Consider the following 23,506-nt stretch of genomic DNA (forward strand, 5'->3'; position numbering starts at 1 on the left):
GAAGTGCTTGAAAAAGTCCCTGAAAATCCTTGAATTTGACTTGCCAATGTATGTATGAACCCTGCTTATTAAAGGATGTACAGTCCTCGGCCTGTAATCCTCTAAGTACACATGTGGAACTGCATGTTTCAAACCATTTTGAAATATTTATCCCAATATCACACATTAGCCCCATTATTTATAGAAATACCCAGTAACAAAAGAGGTTGTGACTAAACAATCCTCATAGCGGCAGTGGAAATAGTTCATCATAACTGTGCCATTTAAAGCATGTAATCTAGTTGAACTATTTTATACCATTTTATCTCTCCTTCATTTGCTTGAATTGGAGAAGAAAGGCTTCTGTCATTATTAGTAATGGGCCAGCTCCGTTTTTGTGTGACTGGGAACATGGATGATGTCTCCAGGCTGTTCTACCAGAACACACTGTACAGGACCACAGGGTCTCTGTCTCTGGATTGTGTCCCAAATGGCTCTGGTCAAAAGTAAGGCTCTGGTCAAAAGTAGTGCACTATGTAGGGAACGTTTTCAGGAGCACAGTGTTCTGTCTCGCTCTCTTCTCAATTGTTGTCAGTTCTGAGATCTGTTTGATGTGAATATCACATCTTTGTTTCTGTTCTCTGGTGCAGGAAACACACTGGTTCATTGCCTGTTGGTTTATTGTCCTGCCTCTGCATTCACATTCACTATTGCATTGGACCAATTAAATGTGTCATTAAAGTGATGATTTGACTTTCAAGGACTAGTTATAGCTTGAGTTGAGACTTAAGGTCTATTTGCCAACAATTTAGATGTGTTTATGTGAGTGAACTTGCTCTACCTCTCTGTGGATGTATTTCGTGCATAATGTGTGATATGCTGGTTACTTCACAGTTGTCAGCTGTTTTGATGAGAATGGGTGGGTATTGTCACTTTGCTCATGCACAAGTAGGAAGTAGGCCTAACCTTGGGTTGTGATTTATTGCCTAGATCAGACAACCTCTCAAGCCAAGCAAATAAATTCACTTTTCTATGCCATGATCAGGTGGAAACTTCACAATTAACCATTGTTCTGCCCCCAATCATTGTAAATTGGGGGCAGAAAGTTATTGTAAATGCTGTGAGAGATTCGCTTCCACTTTTGTTGGTTCCGTTTTCATGCCTCTGAGTGCTCAACACGCTGTGTGTGTAGTCAAATGTATTATTATAGCCTAGCTACCTTTTTAGTGTCTGTTGCTTCAGGAACTTGGAGAACTATATCCTATAGTGAGACTCTGTGCACTCTGTCCCCCCCCCCCTCTCCCCTTGAACTTGGGTAGTATTTTCCACTACTTAAATCAGTCTGTATTCTCCACCTCAAATCACTACAGTGTCTTTTCCCCTAAAATCAGTGTCATTACTCAATTCAAAGCATCTTCTCTTTTTCAAGTTACCCTACTATGACCTCAACTGAAATCAGTACACCTTCCCTTCCGTTTGTATTCGTTCACCTGAGCCTCTAATTGAACATGTCGTATTCAAACCAGAACTTACAGTGCATTCGGGAAAGTATTTAGACCCCTTCTCTTTTTCCACATTTTGTTACGTTACAGCCTTATTCTAAAAATTGATTAAATCTTTTTTTACCCCATCAATCTACACATAATACCCCATAATGACAAAGCGAAAACAGGTTTTTATAATTTTTTGCAAATGTATTCAAAATAAAAAACTGAAATACCTTATTTACATAAGTATTCAGACCCTTTTATGGGACTCGAAATTGAGCTCAAGAGCATCCTGTTTCCATTGATCATCCTTGAGATGTTTCTGAAACTTGATTGGAGTCCACCTGTGGTAAATTCAATTGATTGGACATGATTTAAAAAGGCACATACCTGTATATATAATGTCCCACAGTTGACAGTGCATGTCAGGACAAAAACCAAGCCAATAGCCCTCCTCAGCAACACCAGCAATATATCAGCATAGAAAACAGCAGAAAAATGAGAGCGCATGCTTTTCCTGCTAATGAAGTGGTTTTCAAGCATCAGATCCCTTGCTGCAACTACGTCCCAAATGGCACCCTATTCCCTACATAATGCTATGAAATAGGATAGTAGCGCAACCATCAATTGAAGAAATATAGGAGAGCACCTCAGCCTGTGTTTTTTTTAATGTAGAAGGTAAACTAATTCAAAACAGAGCAGCCTTGTGTTAAACAAGGATATTTGGAAAGACAGCTCTGCAACTCTCGAGTCACGTTTATTTAGCATTGTTAGAGAAATGATGTATTGTGCACTTAAGGAATGGTTTTCCTGTTTTCCATTTATGAGCAAGCAGTAGGTCAATGGACTTGGAACAGTAGTCCAGTGGGGTCTAGGAGAAAAGGGGGGAGGGGGCTATGTTGTATGCTGTATCCAGAGTCATTCTGTTGCCATCCGCTATCTGAGGGTTTGAAGGACATGGTGCACACACAGGAAGACAGCAGCAGTGATCGTAACATTGCACACCATGGGATTGAGGGGACTGCAGCCAGACACTGCGGCAGCATATGTGTATGTGACTTACAAACACTTCCTCTTGTTAGGGACATTTCTGATAACCACCCCACCTCAATATTTATTCACACCGAATAAGACAGACACTGCTCATCTTCAATGCAGAAGGAATGCTAAAGGAATAATAGCATCATAGAAGATGCTAACTGGTAGTTTGCATTTCCTCGTGAACTGAAAGAGATGCGTCTTTAATTCATTTTGGTGCCAGTTTATCATAGTAGCATCAGTCTGTCTGTACAGTTAATTCCATTCCTCCCCCATGCAGCTCAAGGAGGCTGTGCACTACTCTCCTGTGTCTCCTCCCAGGTGTGTAATATTGGGGCCTGACAGCAGTCTGAGTGGGGTCTCTCATCCTGCACAAGTAGGGGTTGTGAGGTGGTGCCTGGATCTGTTGTCTCTCTCACTGTGTCTACTGGCTACTACTCTGTGACATGCTCGGCTGCACCTTCAGACAGCCCTGCTAAAGTTAAAGCGCCAGTCAAGACAACGTGGTGGATTCAGAGGAAATGGGGCGTTGAGTTTGTATTTATTTAGAGGAGAGGAGACCAGCAAAGTCTTAAGGGGAAGTGAGCCAGATAGTGGCGACCAAGATAGATAGGCTGGTGCTGGTGGAGTTGTCTATCTATGATGTGACAGTGAATGGTTTAGAGGAGTGTAGCAACCACCTGATAGTGTACACAGATGATGGCTTCGCTCTGCAGGCAGCTGACTGCACATGTTTCTGGGTGGGAACCGGCCTCTCCCCCCTTCTCCATGTACACACACACACACACACCTCCATGGTTTTTAATTATTGTCTGAACTGTCTGCATGCTGCGTTATTCAGTCTTGTTGACTGTGAGCATGAAGGAAATAAATACAATCAGTCAAATCATGTAGGTCTGCACCACTAGCAAGCAAGCTACTGGTTCTTAGAAAACACATCAGCCCTGATTTACTAATATTTTCCTCCGTTAATTGGTGCTGGCGGCCGTCCAAATCCACAGAAGAATGCAAAACTGTGGAAACAACAAGTGGAAATGGAAAGACAATACATAGTTGCTGCTACAGTTGTCTCCCCATAGCACTGCAAATTGTCACTGAAACGAGCTGCTGCAGTAATACATTACGAACTAAATGGTTTACCTACCCACATTACACTATTGAGTTTATAAGAAACTGTGTGTAAGAAACAAGTCTTTTTTGCTTAGTGCTACAATGCAAGAGTGACATTTCTGTATTCACGTAATGAGTCCAGCAGATTGTGTTGACCTGCTTGTTGCTTGTTTTGAGAGGTTTCGATATCACACAACAGTCAGTTGTCTTATCACTGCTCTGCTTCCCCTGGCTGCAGACAGACAAGACCATTGCTGTTCCAGTTGTGTTATTCTTTGTTGTTTTTTACTGCCATGCAGAGAGGACCAAGACTGCTCTGTCCTTCATCATTGCTCCCACAGTCTGCTGATGGTCTTTCATCTCTTGTCTCCTCTCTCAGGTTTTGACTCACTAATGATGTGAAAGGGCTTTGATCTGATGTCCTGTAGCCCTATCAGCAGAGGCTCTCACCCTCTCTCTTGCTCTCGCTCTTGCTCGCTCTCTCCTCTCCCAGAGTGCTCTCTCTCTCCCTCTCGTAAAACATATTGTCAGGGTGTGGTGGACAGTGAAGTTCACACAGTTCAAATGCTTTTGTTTGTCGTGGTTGAGTATGGCTTTACCAAGGGCAACAGTGAGGGTCTATCTCTCTCTGTAATTTTAGCAGCAGTAGTGGTCCATTAAATTACATTTGCCAATGTTTTGCAACACTTGCATCTCGAACGCAACCTCATGAGCCCCGGAGAAGAAAACAAGCCATACTTCCCATTGAGCTTGGAGACAATCTTTTTTTCCAACACACAGATTGCACAATAGTGCTGCAAACGTACACAAAACCTTCCCCCACGACCTTGGTTTTTTCATAAAGATCAGAATTACTTTCATCAATGCTTAAGAAAAAAAGTTTCCATAAGTGCCTACCGAGTAAGTTTAGAGAGGAGCATGCTGAGTGCAGGATTGTAAAGGTGTAAGTGGGCCACAGTGCTGCTATTGAGTGAGAGTTTTTTTTTTTTTTTCTCCCAGCTGCCCTGAGCCTCCTATTGTTTGGATATTTTTTGTCCATTTCCTTGTTCCTTGTCGCTGATCCATGGAAACTTCTCTTGACTTTGAAACTGGTGACTAGAGAGGAGGGCAGCAGAGCTGGGGGCAGGGAGTACCTAATCCTACTCTAGGTAGCTGAGTGCAACCTACCACCCCCTGTACACCCCCCTACTACCTACCTAGGTGGCAGATAGCCTAGCGAGGTGGCAGGTGGCCTAGTGGTTAGAGCCTTGAGCCAGTAACCGAAAGGTTGCTAGTTAGAATCAAGATGTAGCCTAGGCGTATTTACAATACAAGTGAACGCATAGTCAGTTGGAGTGGGTGCATTGAGTTACTGCGCTTATTTTGGCTGCTCTCTGTTTCTTTTCCATTTGGGACTTATTTTATTGTACTGATCAACAACATTTGCAGAGGAGTAGACTAGCTTATTTGATTAAATTGCGCACTGTCTTTCAATCCAGAATGACGTCATTCATGAGGCAAGAGGGGTCCTGCAGTAACCCTATTCACAGACAAAGTCAGTTCGCTGAGGCAATAGATAATCTTTGGGACAAACGTGAGAGAGACAGCAATTAAGTGAATAAATAAAGTTTTGGTGGCAATCAGCTTTGAAATCAGCATATTTTGCATTATGGTTATATTATCACAAACAAAGTACTAGGGCAGTGAATTGATGCTAGCTTCAGCTGTAAGCTAGCAAGAAAAGTTAGCCTACAAATAGGGTGTTAGGTTGACGTGACAAACAATGGACAGTATGCCTGAATTCTACTGAAAAATACATTAAACAAATCTGTTTTCACTAAATGTCAATAATGGTCGTCAAAATGCATAATAAATCATTTGAAAACATTAATTAGGCAGTTATCCATGTCTGTACATCCCAATACTGTACGTTATGATGTTTACGCGAAATGAGCCCGTGCTAAGAACATTTAAATCTGTGGGACAGCCGTGCGTGTGTTCAAATGTGCTTTTTGCGATGGGTATTCCTCTGCCTATTAGAGTAAGATCGATGTGACATTATATTGCCAAGAAGTATGGGAAAGTCCTGAGGGTGTTTCACAGTCATCAGACGTCTTTTGACAGAAACAGGTAAAAGGTTTTTCCTTCGCTGCTGTCATTCAGATGTTTTCAGGGACATGAAAAAAACATAGCAGGTTACAAAGTAAAGCTTCGTAGCTACGTTTTGATGTATGGGTTGTCATGGATTGGTCCAAATGCATGTGTCGCCACCCCCATTTCCATGACGAGGGCTAGCTTGGGAGTGCCTGACACCATTCGCTGAGGCAGGCGAGAGGTTTTTCTTTTTTTATTTCACCTTTATTTAACCAGGTAGGCTAGTTGAGAACAAATTCTCATTTACAACTGCGACCTGGCCAAGATAAAGCAAAGCAGTGCGACACAAACAACAACACAGAGTTACACATGGAATAAACAAAACATACAGTCAATAACACAGTAGAACGAAAGAAAACAAAAAGTCTATATACAGAGTGCAAATGAGGTAAGATAAGGAAATAAATAGGCCATGGTGGCGAAGTAATTACAAAATAGCAATTAAACACTGGAATGGTAGATCGGCAGAAGATGAATATGCAGGTAGATACTGGGGTGCAAAGGAGCAAAATAAATAAATACCAGTATGGGGATGAGGTAGGTAGATAGATGGGCTGTTTACAGATGGGCTATGTACAGGTGCAGTGATCTGTAAGCTCTCTGACAGCTGGTGCTTAAAGCTAGTGAGGGAGATGTGAGTCTCCAGCTTCAGAGATTTTTGCAATTCGTTCCAGTCATGGGCAGCAGAGAACTGGAAGGAAAGACGACCAAAGGAGGAATTGGCTTTGGGGGTGACCAGTGAGATATACCTGCTGGAGTGCGTGCAATGAGTGGGTGCTGCTATGGTGACCAGTGAGCTGAGATAAGGCGGGGCTTTACCTAGCAGAGACTTGTAGATAACCTGTAGCCAGTGGGTTTGGCAACAAGTATGAAGCGAGGGCCAACCAACGAGAGCGTACAGGTCGCAATGGTGGGTAGTGTATGGGGCTTTGGTGACAGAACGGATGGCACTGTGATAGACTGCATCCAGTTTGTTGAGTAGAGTGTTGGAGGCTATTTTATAGCTGACATCACCGAAGTCGAGGATCGGTAGGATGGTCAGTTTTACAAAGGGGTATGTTTGGAAGCATGAGTGAAGGATGCTTTGTTGCGATATAGGAAGCCGATTCTAGATTTAATTTTGGACTGGAGATGCTTAATGTGAGTCTGGAAGGAGAGTTTACAGTCTAACCAGACACCCAGGTATTTGTAGTTGTCCACGTATTCTAAGTCAGAGCCGTCCAGAGTAGTGATGCTGGACGGACGAGCAGGTGCGGGCAGTGATCGACTGAATAGCATGCATTTAGTATTACTTGCGTTTAAGGGCAGTTGGAGGCCACGGAAGGAGAGTTGTATGGCATTGAAGCTCGTCTGGAGGTTAGTTAACACAGTGTCCAAGGAGGGGCCAGAAGTATACATAATGGTGTTGTCTGCGTAGAGGTGGATCAGAGAATCACCAGCAGCAAGAGCAACATCATTGATGTATACAGAAAAGAGAGTCGGCCCGAAAATTGAACCCTGTGGCACACCCATAGAGACTGGCAGAGGTCCGGACAACAGGCTCTCCGATTTGACACACTGAACTCTATCAGAGAAGTAGTTGGTAAACCAGGCGAGGCAATCATTTGAGAAACCAAGGCTGTCGAGTCTGCCAATAAGAATGTTGTGATTGACAGAGTCGAAAGCCTTGGCCAGGTTGATGAACACGGCTGCACAGTAATGTCTCTTATCAATGGCGCTTATGATGTCGTTTAGAACCTTGAGCGTGGCTGAGGTGCACCCATGACCAGCTCTGAAACCAACATTTGACAGAAGTACCGAAAGTAACAAAAATATGACTCTGTTTTTGATGATCTAGTATCGAAAAAGTACCAAAGTTTCGGTATACCGTGTGACACTAGTATGAAATAGGACAAATATAATCACCCACAATATTATTATTATTATTCCTCCCTGCTCTCTGGCCTCTATGGCCCACTGCTTAATACCCCGTCCCTGCTCTAGGTTGAAGATGTCATAACAGCGTGGCTGTGGCTCTGCTGGGTTATTCCTCAGAGGAATGCACTGCCATGGGCCCTAGGTCCTGGTGCTGTGTTTGGTTTGGCCGCTGTCTGTGCTGCGGATCAGGCCTGGCTGCCGCTGGCACCCTCTCAGGCACACCTGTCAGTGCCAGTCTGTCCCTCCCGTCCTCTGTGGGCACCAGAAGAGCCACTCAGTAGAGCTTCCCGTCCACACCCCTCCACATGCAACACAGCCAGGCCTGCCCAGCACAAGTCTGTGGTGGGAAAGGAGGCTGACAAATTCACATTTCTCCACGCAGCATCTCCAGGGTCACTGAGGTCCTTTGGGTCAGACTTAATGGACACACTGTTATAGTACACCTGGGGGAGCGGAGCCACTTATGGCATAAGTTCATACTGTCAACAGGGGTGACTGACTGTTGTGTTAATTAGTCATAGATAAGCATTTCTGTCAGTCTTGACTGTCCTTTTTTTAATGTAGCATAATAGTCATGACATTTATACTGTAGCTAGCTACCATGTTGCATCCCAACTCATTTACAGTGATGGGGTGAAAAAGTAGCACAGTGAGACAAGTATGACTAGAATGTGTAGAGAGGGATGGAATAGAACATCTTTCCACCAATGCCATTTCACTGAGGACGAGCCATGTGACTTGGCTGCCATTTGTCTTTTGGTTGGCCTCAAGGTGGGGGAATAATACTCCTAGCAGCTGCGGAAAGCATTTCCGGCGGAGGGTTTTCTCCTTAGCGGAACACATGGAGGTCTGTCCTGCCTGCTGCAAAACACTGAAGTGCTGCCGTGGTAATATGAACTGACGAGATCCACCGGCTTGACAGAGGGCTTCTCTCTCAGTGTGCGAGGGCCTATTTACACCCCAGTGTGGTGGAGTAATGTGATATAATGGGCCAAAGCCACAGGGAGAGACGGTACTAATAACCTGCTGGCTATGTGCTGCTCTAAAGAGCGTGATGACACGCCGTAAGTGTATTTCCTAAGGCAGTAAAGAGTGAAGGTTTGCCCGTGCATACCTTGCATATCAGTGGTGAACGTTCTGCATCAACCAGCTTCATTGTTCAATTACAGTAACACCACATGGGACAAGATGACCACTGTATCGCACCTTTCAACCCAGTGGGACGTTGAGGTATTTTGCAATTGTTCAAACCTAACCTAACGATAACAAACCTATGCTCTGCAATACAAAAAGGTTCCTTGTGTTAATTAGGAAATATAGGTTGTGATCTTGTCAGAGTGATTGCTTGCTTTCTGTGCATGCCTGCATTGTTGTGCCTTTCAAAGAGGTGTGTGACTTCCTTTTGAAGGTGTGGCTGTGGTATGGTAACAGGGACGTTATGTCTGGTATTTATGGCTTTTTCTGCATGTTGCATTGTGATCCCAAGGACAGGGCACAGGTCGCTTTGAGAGACTGCCCTAAGCATTGTTCCAACTCTATGGCATGTGTACAGCAGTCATGAAGATGTAACCCAGTGATATTTGACTGTCAGTTTATTATATTGCTTCCTTCCAATAGATAATAGCATGCCATTTGCTGTTGCGCCTTGATGCTAAGCTTCTCTCAGGGGGAGAGAAGGCTTCCGCTTAAGACCTGGAAGTAGTACCCACTGGCGGACTTACCATTAGGCAGAAGAGGCAATTGTCTCAGGCCTCACATCATCAAGGGGCCTCATGAGCTGGGCATTACAATTTTTTATATATATATAAATATGAAAATAATTGATCTTCTTGAGGCATAATAAAAATTAAAAATAAATTAAATCTATTTTTTAAGATACGTTTTTTTTTACATGGGCTGTTCAATCTACCGCATCCGCCAATGTCGACCTTCGGCATCTGCGGTGGAAGGTGGCAGAGCTACAGCAGTGTTTAGTTAGACCAGGAGACATCTCAAAAAGTCGGTCCTCTCACGAAAACGTCTGTTGCGTCCGAACGGTTTAATATGACCTCTCTATGGAAAGGCGAACACGACGGTGTTCTCAGTTTCCCCGTACGACCTCCACAAGTGTCACGGGACTGAATGTAACCCAGTACCAGGTTAAAACATTCATGGAAGTGAATAGGGCATTTCCACGTCAAAGGTATGCAGGTAATTAAAATTAAAATATATTATAATTTTTTCCCAGATACTGAATCTCTCGGATATTAGACAGTCAAACATTTTGTCAAAAGGAAGTGTCTATGTGTTTTTCCATGTATGAATCTGTTATTCAATGCGTTTCTATGGGCAGATAGTAGTAAGGCCAAATTCAATGTTTCATCAAATAATATTTTTATATATATATTTTTTGTACCTACGGGGTTCTAAAATTCTAATTCAAATAGCTAAATAATCCTTGGTATGACCATTTAAAACAATGACATATGTTAGCTTAGTAGTAGTCTCGCATTGCCATACCTCCAAAATCACGTCGCTGTCAAGCATCCATTGGAGGTCCGGAGAATTTTGTATTGCAAAAACGGTTTGAATGGTCCGCTGGGAGCAAGATTTTGATTGGATGTTACATTTCAAGAACCCTCCCCCCACATGCCCGTTGGTGCTACATGTTATCTTTTTCACTGTTTTCAGACCGGGAAGGATACATTTTTACAGAGAGTTGTTCATTTGCAACATTGCAGAAAATGGAAAAAAGCCAGAAGTGTGCTCTATACACAACATCGACATGCAGTGCATCAACATATTTTGATGGGGTTTTAAATCGGCGATTTCCCTGCCATCCTCACCATAAACTGTAGATAGATTACGTCACGCACTGCTGCACCTATGACACTAATCTAGTGAGCACTATTAGAGGTCCGCCCTAGTGAGGCATTTGGTTGGTTTGACGGGTGGTGAAGCATCACTGATTTACACCAGGTCTCCACCAGGGTTTTCATTATGAATATGTGGCGCTGGACATTTGACATGCAGAATTTTAATTTACTGGACATTTGAGGAAATTCACAGGGCCCATATGCATTGGGTGCGTAATCTTATTAGGGCGTCCACCAACGGTGCTCAAAATGACAGAAATCACATACGATTATGGTAATTCATATTAACAGAACATGCAAGTCGAAGATGCAACGATGTGCGGTCCTTCTTACTGAATTCTGATGCTGACTTTAAAGATGTTAGAACAACTGTCCACATTTGCTTTTCCTCAGTCAACAAGATGAGTAACGAACAGCAAAATCTCTAGCCTATGTCAACGACCAGTAGGCCTAGGCTACATTTAAAAAAAAATTCAAGCACTGAGCCTGATTCAAAAGATCCGAAAATGCAGCTTAAAATGTTGATAAACTATTATTTCTTCATATTATAAGAACAGCAGTGCGCACAAGGCAGTAGGCTACGTGCATAATGAAATTAGCGGGAAAACTCTTGTCAAGAGCACACTGGTTCATGTGACAGAAATTAAAATATTTGTTAGAAATTTTGAAAGATGGGAGATCTAATATGCAAATAACTAGCATGTGTTGGTAATATTAGGACTCGTATTGTGCCTTTGGCTACTGGACAATGATAGTTATCCGTGTATATGGTCTGATTTTGGATAGGCTATTGTGAAGAAAAGTAAGAAGACATGCCTCATATGTCGTAAAACCTTCAGGTTAAGTATATTTTGAAAATGCATACGGCCTCCATTGCAAAGTGGTGTGAGACAGGCTGATGAAGCCTGCCTTCCGTTGCCTATGCATTTGGTGTTTGAGATGTTGTAGCAGCAGGTCTTCCGCTGTCTGACAGATTTTCCACTCAAAGGCTCTGTATCTGTATGTGTTAAAAGAGATACATAATAAATGTATTGTACACATGCGTCTCAGTGCTAAATGTGTCACTACAGACCCTGGTTCGATTCCGGGCTGTATCACAACCGGCCATGATTGGGAGTCCCATAGGGCGGCACACAATTGGCACAACGTCGTCCGGGTTAGGGTTTGGCCGGGGTAGGCCGTCATTTTAAATAAGAATTTGTTCTTAACTGACTTGCCTATTTAGATAAAGGTTAAATAAAAAATACTCATATTTACCAGATATTCACACACAAAAAATCGTCAAAATTCCGGCTATTACCAGCTAACGTAAACCCTGATCTCCACCCCTATAAGGCTATGTTTTTTGCCATGAACTTCCCTGGGTTTACCCCTATTATTTGAATCAGCTGTGTAGTGCTAGGGCAAAAACCAAAACGTGCACCCCTTGGGGTCCCGAGGACCAAGTTTGGGAGACCCTGCCCTAGGTGGATACAATACACAAGTTGTTTAGTAAAAAGACAGGTGCTGCTGAGGCAGAGGACATGCACAGTATGTGTAACCCATGTATCTGATAATGTCTGGGCAAAAAGAGTATGGCATGTCATACTCTTTTTGGCCAGATAGCATCAGATACATGGGCTACATATAGTAAGACAGAGGGGCGCTGTTTCCTCACTCAGATGCTTTCTCCGGTGAGATAGTTTCAGCCGCTGGAGAATGGAAGGAAGGTTGGCTGGTGCACAGCGCATTGTTCGGATGCTGGAATTGTTTTGGATGTACGTGCGAGGGTAACCTACTTTTTGAAGTAATTTGTTTGACAATCAGATGAAAACTTCATAACTGGTTGTGTTCATGGCACATTCAAAGGTCCTGCATTTTTTTAAATTAAAATCATTTTACTGTTAAATTAGATCTTTACTATAAAAACCATTACAAAGATTTGCCTTTGCCTAGGGCCTCCAAATCCCTAAATCTGCCCCTCTTAGTAACAGGGGGTCGTCTCCATGGCCCCCAGCCAGCAAATAATCTGTAATTGTGAATCATGTAGCGGAGGAATCTGTTGCTAGGCAGAGGGCCAGTGAAGCTGAGCAGCCTTTGAAACTTCTGTCAGAAAATCTATCTGAACCAACAGTTTCTGTACTTTTTTTTTTTGCCCTCTCCTTCTCCCGCCCACCCCTGTCCTGCTAAACCTCACAGCTATCATAGATCGGTTTTCACATACTTGTCTGCTTTCTTCAATTCACCACTGTCTTTCTTTGTGACATGACAAGCAGCCAGCCGCATTGTGTTCACACTCCTGTCACCTTTCTGTGGGTATTCTCTCCAAAGACAAAGTTAATTTATGATTAAGCTTTATACAATGGGTTTGAGTGTTACACCAAAGGCTACTATATAATATACTGTACCACTTAATAACCTATTTGTTTCGTTACATTGCAGTCCTGTGTACTTGGAGGCATAGTAGCACTGACTGTCTGCCTACCACATAACTCTTCTTCATTGTATTTCAAAGCCATAAGTTTACTACAATGCACCTACTACACTGGCTGTTGTGGATGCCCCCACCCGCTTTGTAAGCTCTCCCTGAGGGTGTGGGCCAGGATGTTAGAGCACCTCTGTATGGGTCTCTCAGACCAGGCATGTCTCCAGAGGAGATTGGAGGATTGGGGGGAAAGACCTCTGTCTCCAGCTGCATCACTGGGCTCTGTCTAGAAGCCACCGGAAAACACTCCTATCCGTCTGGCGTCCTTCCTGAAGCTCAGCAAGACTCCAACTAGGCCCATCTCCTAGCTTAGAGCTCACTGTCTCAGACAGTCTGTGTTGTTCAACTCCTATTGTTCTGCCCTTGATGCACTAAAATGTTTGAATGTTTGAAAATAGGATTTTCTCATTGGTCTGAGACACTGTCCAAATATAGCCGGATCTGCATCGACTTGCCGTGGTGGGTATCATAAATAACAATATATGGAGCAGAAAGGGATTTGCTAAAAGAAGATATTCAGCGTTTTTTTTCTTCAGAAGGTTAAGATCCTCTTGCTGAAGTTACTATACTGTGACATAAAGCAACCAGGCATCAAACTGGTTGATGTGTAGGACTATGCAGTGTAGATTAGGATGTGTATTTCAACTTTGAGGCTTTGTTTTTGCACTTCACAAAACATTTGCTTTGGATTGGTTCAGTGAATTGAATTCCACACCAAGTTCTGCAGAAATACTGTTTTTAAGACGTATCCATATCACATTTTTGAGGGGCAATGTCATCAATTGATTGCCAACTATTTCTTAAGATCTGGCTCCAACCATCATTGTAAGTATAGGCTACTGTCCTAATAAGGTGTGAAAGAAAGTATAAGGATTTATGTTCAGTAAGTAGCTGCTAGCTCTCTATGCCCAAATGCTTTATAGTTTTTACTCTGAAAACCTAATCTGTCTCTAGTCTTAGTTTGTAAACTTAGGCTATATGTTTTACCTGCTAAATGAGAGTCTGTTCGGTCTTATCAGCTGACAATTAATGTTGTTGCGAGGCTATATTTTCACATATTCAGTTTTACTCCAAAGATTCGTCACACCCTCTTTTCTTAATTCAAATGTACTTAACTTTTTGGCAGAAACAAAACAAAGAGATTAGTGGTTTAGGATTAAGATTTTTGTGTTTTTGAAGTTTCTATTTCGAGCTTAGCTTGTGGTCTTGACATATACTGCCTTTAAGAGGAGGAGGGGGGGGTGGGTCTTCAGAAATAAGGAGCATTCAGGCCACACAGCTGCAGAGGTGGAGGATGGTTGCACAATCTCATACCAGAGCTCTACTCTGGTGCACACTACATTTCCCCATGCTTTTAAGGCTTGATGAAAGGGCAGCATTCAGACTACATGGGACTGGGACAGTAAATATTGGTGAATGCTGAAATCCAGCGATATGCAAATCGCCATAATGGTTAGGGCTGTGATGGTACCAGTATTGCAATATTTTTTCCATGGCAAAAATGAAAACACAAAGCAGGCCAAACTCTTTGGTCCTTGAAAATACCTGCTGTATGTAACATATTGTGTTTTATAGCTAAATGTGACTGGATGACAGCATAATGATGTTTGTTTCCAACATTAGGGCTGTTTTCCTAAAGAAGTTAAATCTGCTTTGTGTTTTGTTTTTTTGCCACGATACTGGTATCATCCCGGCCCTATTAAGGATATCTGTACAATAGTTTCTGTTTGAAGGCAATTAATAAATGAATAGGGGTTTAAGCAGGAAAGTTGAGTTGCAACCTTATTGTATTTGTTGGTGTTGATAATTACCATTCCGGTTCCAAAATGTTCACAAAAATTATTGTGAGATGGTAAGGCCTAGGAGGGTGCATCTTGGCATGAAGGTAAAGGGCCAAGAGCCACACCCTCTAATGCAATGTCTTGCCAATTGGCCACTTGGTGGCAAGACAACAACGATTTAAAATGCAAACTTTGAAAGCGTATGCCCCCATCCTGGGTCATGTAGCGTTATGAAATTGGCTACATAGGTCTGTCTCCTCACAAGGACTCAAATTTTCCACAATGGATATGGGGAATCCTCTGGTGCGTAGGCCCAGTCCTAGCTGTTGTCTGATTGACATGGTCCTCTCAGAAATACACAAGCGATATCTGTCGGGTCTTAAATTAACTTCCAGCGTTGATTCAATTGGGGAGACGTTTGAACTGTGTTGCTGTTTGACAGCAGCTGGTGGGACTTTGGAAGGATAATGACATGGGTGGTAGAATTACAAATGTCAGTCTTTTTACTTGCTTTTGTGTCTCCTGAATTCCTCCCATATGTCTCAGTCCCAGATTAGGCCTGCTTCTAGTTCTTTATCCATTCAAGTTATTATATAACAATAGCAATGGTTTCTACTTTCAAACAGAGCATTTTAGTGAGTGTTTTTGTCCCTAAAATAGATCCTAGATAGCCCTTTATTGGACGCTTTCTTTATGAGATTATGACTTTTTCTACTCAGAAGGGATGGAAATAAATAAAGCAGCCTGAAGCATTGACTCATAAATGTTTATTGCGGAAGCAAAAATATAAATTGAATGTCCCCTGTATAATTATGTATATAAATTCAATTTGGCAAGGCTGGTTGTTTGGTGGCACGCTGAATATTGTTTTTTTTTACTGGTGATCAGTGCATGAAAGCTTCATTTTATCTGCCAGTCACATTCTGTTGAAGGTCCCCAAAGCACACAGATCCCTGGGTCGCTCGTCTTTTCAGTTCGCTGCACCTAGTGACTGGAACTAGCTGCAACAGACACACAAACTGGACAGATTTATCCCAATCTCTTCATTCAAAGACTCAGTCATGGACACTCTTACTGACAGTTGTGGCTGCTTTGTGTGATCTATTGCTGTCTACCTTCGTGCCCTTTGTGCTGTTGTCTGTGCCTAATAATATTTGCACCATGTTTTGTGCTGCTAAAATGTTGTGTTGCTACCATGCTGTGTTGTCATGTGTTGCTGCCTTGCTATGTTGTTGTCTTTAGGTCTCTCTTTATGTAGTGTTGTGTTGTCTCTTGTTGTGATGTGTGTTTTGTCCTATATTTATATTGTATTTATTTTTTATTTTTAATCCCAGGCCCCCGTCCCTGCAGGAGGCTTTTTGCCTTTTGGAAGGCCGTCATTGCAAACAAGAATTTGTTCTTAACTGACTTGCCTACTTAAATAAAGGTTAAATAAAAAATAAATGTCTGTCAACATTTTGGCTTTATTCCTGTGATGGCACTGGCAGGAGGATGAATATTGTATTTTCTAAAGGACAAGTAGGCTAGATTTAGTCTAGGTATTTCTTCCATGTCTTGGGATTTCTATGGCTGTTGGCTGAAAAAACATCCATGGAAACTGCTTACACCAGTCAGCGTATTAGTGATTGTGCCTTACCCTGATTGGTGTGCATGTAAATCCAGTATGCACAGGGTTCTCTTTAATTCAGAAGTAATGCAGAACATTTTCACCTCTCGGGTTCCTTGCCACAGCCACGGTACTCATGCAGAGTCGAAACCACCCGATGATGCAGAGCAATGCCTTATTTACGACCTCCGTGGCAAAGATAATTGGAAATTATGCCGGTTGTGTTAAATGTTAATTTCATTTTTCTGTCAGTAATTCCAGAAATGTAGACCAGATGTGTCCTGCATTTTTTACATTTACTTGAGTTTATTTATTTACTCTGAAATACATTTACATATTTTACTAGGTAGATATAATAGCTCTCTAGGGGTGCTCTTTCTGTAATTATCGATAGTTGATTTTTCATCTGTTTGCATATCAAATACAATTTTATTTGTCACATGAGCCGAATACAACAGGTGTAGACTTTACCGTGAAACTCTTACATACGAGCCCCTAACCCAATAATGGAGAGTTAAGAAGTAAATAAAATAAGCAAATAAAAATAGTAACATAATAAATAACAGTAACGAGGCTATATACCACCAAGTCAGTGTGCAGGGGTACGAGGTAATATCTACATGTAGATATGGGTAAAAATTACTAGGCAATCAGGATAGATAATAAACAGAGCATCAGCAGTGGATGTGGAGTGTGTGAAGGTGTGTGTGTGTGTGTTGGAGTGTAAATGTAAGTATGTCTGAGTGTGTGGGTAGAATCCAGTGAAAGTGCTAGTATGTTGACTTGAGATTCAACACTTGTAGGCCAGGAGAAGTGTCTGATAAAAACTAAAAGACTGGGTTTGGCTGAATGAGTTGAATCCTCTACTATTGTAATAGTGTTTGACAGATGCTTGCTTCATTTTACTGAGCCCATTTTACTGATTGGTTTTATTTAGGCCTATGCCGCAAGGAATACCCAGCATGTTCATCAGTGGTTTATTGAACACAAGGCCTGCAAGAGAGTAGCATGACAAGCCTAAAGTCATGAAGTAATCAGAGCCGTCTAGGTTATACTCATCTAGGTTGTCTCCATTTGACCTGAACCAAACTGTTTCCCAGCCTGGCTCGGTTGAGCAGTGAGATCAGTGCCACAGGCCAGGCCGGGGGAACTATTGTTATTGCATAAACTGTGCCTGTAGACCGACATAATCACGCCCAGCTGTAGGGTGAACGCCTGACCTGCACATCTACAATCACCTAATGTCAGGGCCCCAGACTAACATTTTCCCCTGGTGGAAAAGATTTTCAGTTGGTGGCACCAGAACATGATTTGGTCACACCAAATGTTTTGATCATCTTAAAGTCATTCACAGTGCTTTATTAAAAAGGGTAATAAACTACTGAGATGGTATTCAAGAAGTAAGTAATTTCATGTTGTGATAAAAAAAATATTTGTATGTGCAACCTAATCCAGTGATTGTCATGCATTTTGGGTTGACAATTAGGCTATTGTATTTACAGTACCAGTCAAAAGTTTGGACACACCTACTAATTCCAGGATTTTTCTTTATCTTTACTAGTTTCTAAATTGTAGAATAATAGTGAAGACATCAAAACTATGAAATAACACATATGGAATCATGTAGTAACGAAACAAGTGTTAAACAAATCAAAATATATGTTATTTTTGAGATTCTTCAAAGTAGCCACCCTTTGCCTTGATGACAGCTTTGCACACTCTTGGCATTCTCTCAACCAGCTTCAACTGGAATTCTTGAAAGAGTTCCCACATATGCTAAGCACTTGGCTGCTTTTCCTTCACTCTGCGGTCCAACTCAACCCAAACCATCTCAATTGGGTTGAGGTTGGGTGATTGTGGAGGCCAGGTCATTACTGCATGCACAAAACAAATATTTGACAGCAAGGCTTTTGATCCAGGAGGGGATTCTCTGCTGTTACCAAGCGAAGCTTGATTTTGGAAGAAGCTAACTAAATGGTCGCAGTCTAGAGCCCTGCCTAATGGGCTGAGCAAAAAGAGGACACACATATCTAGTTAAGACCGGTTTCTAGTTTTCCAACAACGTCTTGTCATAATATGTCTTAACATTATTATGCTCTGAAATAGTATTGTTGGGTTTATTGTCCATAGGGATCAAGATTGTAGTTTATACAATGTTAAATGCAGGCAGTCACTGAGTCTGAGGTGCTCAAGGAGCTCCTTAAACTTGACCCCAAAAAAACATCTGGTTCAGATGGTTTAGATCCTTTATTCTTTAAGGTTGCAGCCCCTATCATCGCAAAGCCTATCTCTGACCTTTTTAACCTGTCTCTCCTCTGTGGGGAGGTTACCATTGCTTGGAAAGCAGCCACGGTGTGTCCTTTATTCAAAGGGGGAGATCAAGCTGATCCTAACTGTTATAAGCCCATTTCTATTTTGCCCTTATCAAAAGTGTTGGATTAACTTGTCAATAATCAACTGACTGGCTTTCTTGATGTCTATAGTATTCTCTCTGGTAATGAAGTCTGTTTTCCGTTCAGGTTATGGATGTGTCACTGCAACCTTAGAGGTCCTACATGATGTCACTATTGCTCTTGATTCTAAGCAATGTTGTGCTGCTATTTTTATTGACTTGGCCAAAGCTTTTGATACGGTAGACCTTTCCATTATTGTGGGCCGGCTAAGGAGTATTGGTGTCTCTGAGGGGCCTTTGGCCTGGTTTGCTATTTACCTCTCTCAAAGAGTGCAGTGTATAAAGTCAGAACATCTGCTGTGTCGGCCACTGCCGTCTCAGCCACTGCCTGTCACCAAGGGAGTACCCCAAAGCTCAATCCTAGGCCCCACGCTCTTCTCAATTTACAACAACAACATAGCTTGGGCAGTAGGAAGCTCTCTCATCCATTTATATGCAGTTGTTATAATTCCCTACCTGGAATTAATGTTAAACGATATACAACAAAGTTGTGTCCAACAAGGTTTCTCTGCCCTTAACATTGTTCTGAATACCTTTGTTTTGGAGGTGATGTGGTTTGGTAAGAATAATGCCCCTCTCCCCACCGGTGTGATTACTACCTCCTGAAGGTTTAGAGCTCATACAAGTACTTGGGAGTATGGCTAGACTGTTACACTGTCCTTCTCTCAGCACATATCAAAGCTGCAGGTTTAAGTTAAATCTAGACTTGGTTTCCTCTATAGTCATCGCTCCTCTTTCACCCCAGCTGCCAACTAACCCTGATTCAGATGACCATCCTACCAATGCTAGATTACAGAGACGTAATTATAGCTCGGCAGGTAAGGGTGTGCTCGTGCGGCCAGATGGTCTTTATCAATCAGCCATGAGATTTGCCACCAATGCTCCTTATAGGGCACATCACTGCACTCTATACTCCTCTGTAAACTGGTCATCTCTGTATACACGTTGTAAGACCCACTGGTTTATGTTTATTTCTAAAACCCTCTTAGGCCTCACTCCCCCCTATCTGAGATACCTACTACTGCAGCGCTCATCCTCCACATGCAACACCCATTCTGCCAGTCACCTTCTGTTAAAGGTCCCCAAAGCACACACATCCCTGGGTCGCTCGTCTTTTCAGTTCGCTGCAGCTAGCGACTGGAACGAGCTACAAAAAACACTCAAACTGGACAGTTTTATCTCCATCTCTTCATTCAAAGACTCAATCATGGACACTCTTGATAGTCAAATCAAATCAAATTTTATTTGTCACATGTGCTGAATTCAACAGGTGTATTACAGTGAAACGCTTACTTACGAGCCCCTAATCAACAATGCAGTTTTAAAAAATACGGATAAGAATAAGAAATAAAAATATCAAGTAATTAAAGAGCTGCAGTAAAATAACAATAGCGAGACTATATACAGCGGGGTACAGGTACAGAGTCAATGTGCGGGGGCACCAGTTAGTAATATGTACATGTAGGTAGAGTTATTAAAGTGACTATGCATAGATGATAACAGCAGAGAGTAGCAGCGGTGTAAAATAGAGGGGGGGGGCAATTCAAATAGTCTGGGTTGTGGCTGCTTCGGGTGATGTATTATCGTCTCTACCTTCTTGCCCTTTGTGCTGTTCTCTGTGCCCAATAATGTTTGTACCATGTTTTGTGCTGCTACTATGTTGTTGTCATGTGGTGCTGTTACCATGCTGTGTTGTCATGTGTTGCTGCCATGCTATGTTGTTGTCTTAGGTCTCTCTTTATGTGGTGTTGTGGTGTCTCTCGTCGTGATGTGTGTTTTGTCCTATATTTTTATTTTTAATACTAGCCCCCTTCCCCGCAGTATACATTTTGCCATTTGGTAGGCTGTCATTGTAAATAAGAATTTGTTCTTAACTGACTTGCCTATTTAAATAAAGGCTAAATAAAAAAATAAAACATAAATAAAGATGACCCTGTCCACAACCCAGTTACCCCTTGTATCCAGATAACTGCAGGTTAAACCCAGTTGTCAATACTCATTGATGGAATGCAACAGCATTTCCACTTCCAAGTGGCTGCTAGGTGAACTCGGCATTTTGTTGCCCACAGAAATGTTGTGTTAAAGAGGTGGGGGAGGAGCAGAGTAAGGGGAGGGAGGAGGTGGAGGGAGTGAACCAGTGATTGAGCCTGTTGTGTAAGAGAGACACACACACACACTGAAAAGCAAGCTGCAGCAAGCGCCTGGAAGAGAGCTTCACCCACTTACCGCTTTTAAATCCCCCTTCCCCTACTGCTAATTCCTTATACGGTCAGGAAAGACACAACCTGCCAGGCAGCTTTTCCATGTTATTTACAGAGGAAAACAAACAGTGACAATTGACAACCCCTTTGAATGCTCACGAAGACAAGAAGTGTAATGGAGGTTCAGGTTCGTCTGTGTTTGTGTTTGTGAGACCTCACAGTTTCCCACGTTGCCCAGAGAGGGGGAGGGTTTGGTTGACCTGGGGAGCTGGTGCCCTTGCCTGCTTCCAATCAACCAGGCTGTGGTGCTGAATATTTTGTTTTATTCAGCACCGTCTACCCCTGTTTGTGGGCAACTAAAAGATCAGCCTATCTTCCAACGGTTGTGCCAAAGCTGAGCTGATCCAACAGTTCTATGTGCAGCGTGAGGCCCTAGCTTCATGGCACAGTTGAGTAGGGTATGGTTCTGCTTTGAAGACCTGGCTTGGAACAAAAGCTCTTCAGTTACTCGCGTGTATGTGAAATGGGAACATGTAGGTCTAGTCTGCATGTTGTTAATCGATTTGTTGGGTTATACAGTAGATTGATTTTTTTATCCGTAATGACAGAGGTTTAAAACGATAATCATTTGTGCACTGCATGTGTGTTAAAAAAACGCTTACATTTAAAGTGTCAATGTACATAGAGGAAAAAACCCGCAGAATCATACTGTTGTGTAGATATATATTAGTTTGGCAAGAGATTCTAGATACGAATTCTATATGAGATAGTCTGGTTTTAGTTTTTGCTAAAAATGTAGTCGTGTGATCGTACTTTCTATTAGGACTGAGACACACCGGTAGGATTGCCAAACATTTTCTTGCCGAGAGTACTTAGTACTTCCGAACAGAGGGTTGGCAGTCAATCAGTTTGTGTTCACATAGCACAGACCTTGAAGCCGACAGCCTTGTTAAAAAGCTCCAAACCAGAAGGTGGCAGTAGCGTTGCATTCTTGAGCTTAGTTTCCCTGTATGTGTTGCTTTGTAGGTAGCCAATGTTAGCTAACTAGCTTGCAGCGCTAATATTGCTATCGTTGTAGAAAGCACTTGTTGATTCTAGCCAGATAGCCACAGCTAGATAACTTATTAGCAAGACGACAACAAACAATTTAATTCCCTCTAATTCCCCATACTGTCAATGCCAGCCCATAGCCACATTTTTTGCTAACTAAACGGTTAGCATGTAATTCGCTAGCCAGCACAACATAGCTAGCTAGCCAAAGACACTGCAGTTAACACAGGCAGCTACTTCATGGAATCTAATCCATTGTGATTTAATTATAATGTCAATACTACAAGTAACTGCTAAAATAAAGGAAACACCAACATAAAGTGTCTTAATAGGGCGTTGGGCCACCATGAGCCAGAACAGCTTCAATGCACCTTTGGAGGGATGCAACACCATTCTTCCACGAGAAATTCCATAATTTGGTGTTTTGTTGATGGTGGTGGAAAAGGCTGTCTCAGGTGCCACTCCAGAATCTCCCATAGGTGTTTGAGATCTGGTGACTGAAACGATCATGGCATATGGTTTACATATGTTTTCATTCTCATCAAACCATTCAGTGACCACTCGTGCCCTGTGGATCCCCCATCCATTGTCATCCTATAGGGGCATAAGCCATGATCGTAGCCAAAATAATGGCATGCCCAGCATTTTTATACATGACCCTAACTAAGCATGATGTTATTTGCTTAATTAGCTCAGGAACCACACGTGTGGAAGCACCTGCTTTCAATATACTGTATCCCTCATTTATTCAAGTGTTCCATTATTTTGGCAGTTACCTGGAGCTACAGTGGCCAGCTAGCTAGCTTTGAGGAATTATTTAGTGTTGTGTGCATTGGGCACTTAGCTAGCTACCATCCCATTGCCTACAATGCATGTGAAGTGTGACTGGCTCATTTAGCAAGCTGCAAAGGGGTAGATGTCACCTGGAAAAGTAGCCTCTTTTACTTCTTGTTGGCTGTCCTTTACGCTCCCCACTCGTGCTCTCTGATTGACCTAAAGTATCATTTTTTTGTCCCGACAGGGAAACCGATTCTACATGTAAACGCGAGCAAATGTCATCAGTCAGACGCTATCTGCAGGTGGTCCCCAAAACACACCACGCAGTCAGCAAGCCGAAACGAACACCAGATAATCGGCACATCAACATTCAGTGCAGTGTGTTCTCTCTTAAAGTCTAGATGTTCATTCTGTTTAACAATATGACATTAATGTAGTGGTAAACCACCTTGATTTTCGAGAGGGGAGGCTCTGTGAGGTCTTTGCTGTATAAATGCTTCTCTGTTAATAAGACCAGGCACCTCAATGAAGTTTCCATTCAGGCTTAAGCTTTCAAAATCCTTTCGTGAAGGTGAAAGTTCCTCACAGTGTTGAATCAAAACAATATCTATGTTAAAGAATGGGTCAAGTTCCATGCTTCCAGAAGACGAAGTGTG

General features: G+C 42.4%; 1 protein-coding gene across 19 annotated transcripts in view; it reads left to right on the forward strand.

Moving 5' to 3' along the window:
• Positions 1 to 23,506, forward strand: part of LOC109866705 (TGF-beta-activated kinase 1 and MAP3K7-binding protein 2) — a 70,075-nt gene that overhangs the window by 27,909 nt on the left and 18,660 nt on the right. For 2 of the 19 annotated variants that reach the window (XM_031800228.1, XM_031800230.1), the window contains exon 1: positions 20,981 to 21,210. The exons of 16 other annotated variants lie outside the window; for them this stretch is intronic. The gene's annotated coding sequence lies outside the window, so the exon portion shown is untranslated. Of the gene's footprint in view, positions 1 to 20,980; positions 21,211 to 23,506 lie in introns of those variants that run through there. One more of the 19 variants, XM_031800232.1, reaches the window with a different exon arrangement.

The sequence above is a fragment of the Oncorhynchus kisutch genome, linkage group LG21 (assembly GCF_002021735.2).
Source record: "Oncorhynchus kisutch isolate 150728-3 linkage group LG21, Okis_V2, whole genome shotgun sequence".
Classification (NCBI taxonomy): domain Eukaryota; kingdom Metazoa; phylum Chordata; class Actinopteri; order Salmoniformes; family Salmonidae; genus Oncorhynchus; species Oncorhynchus kisutch.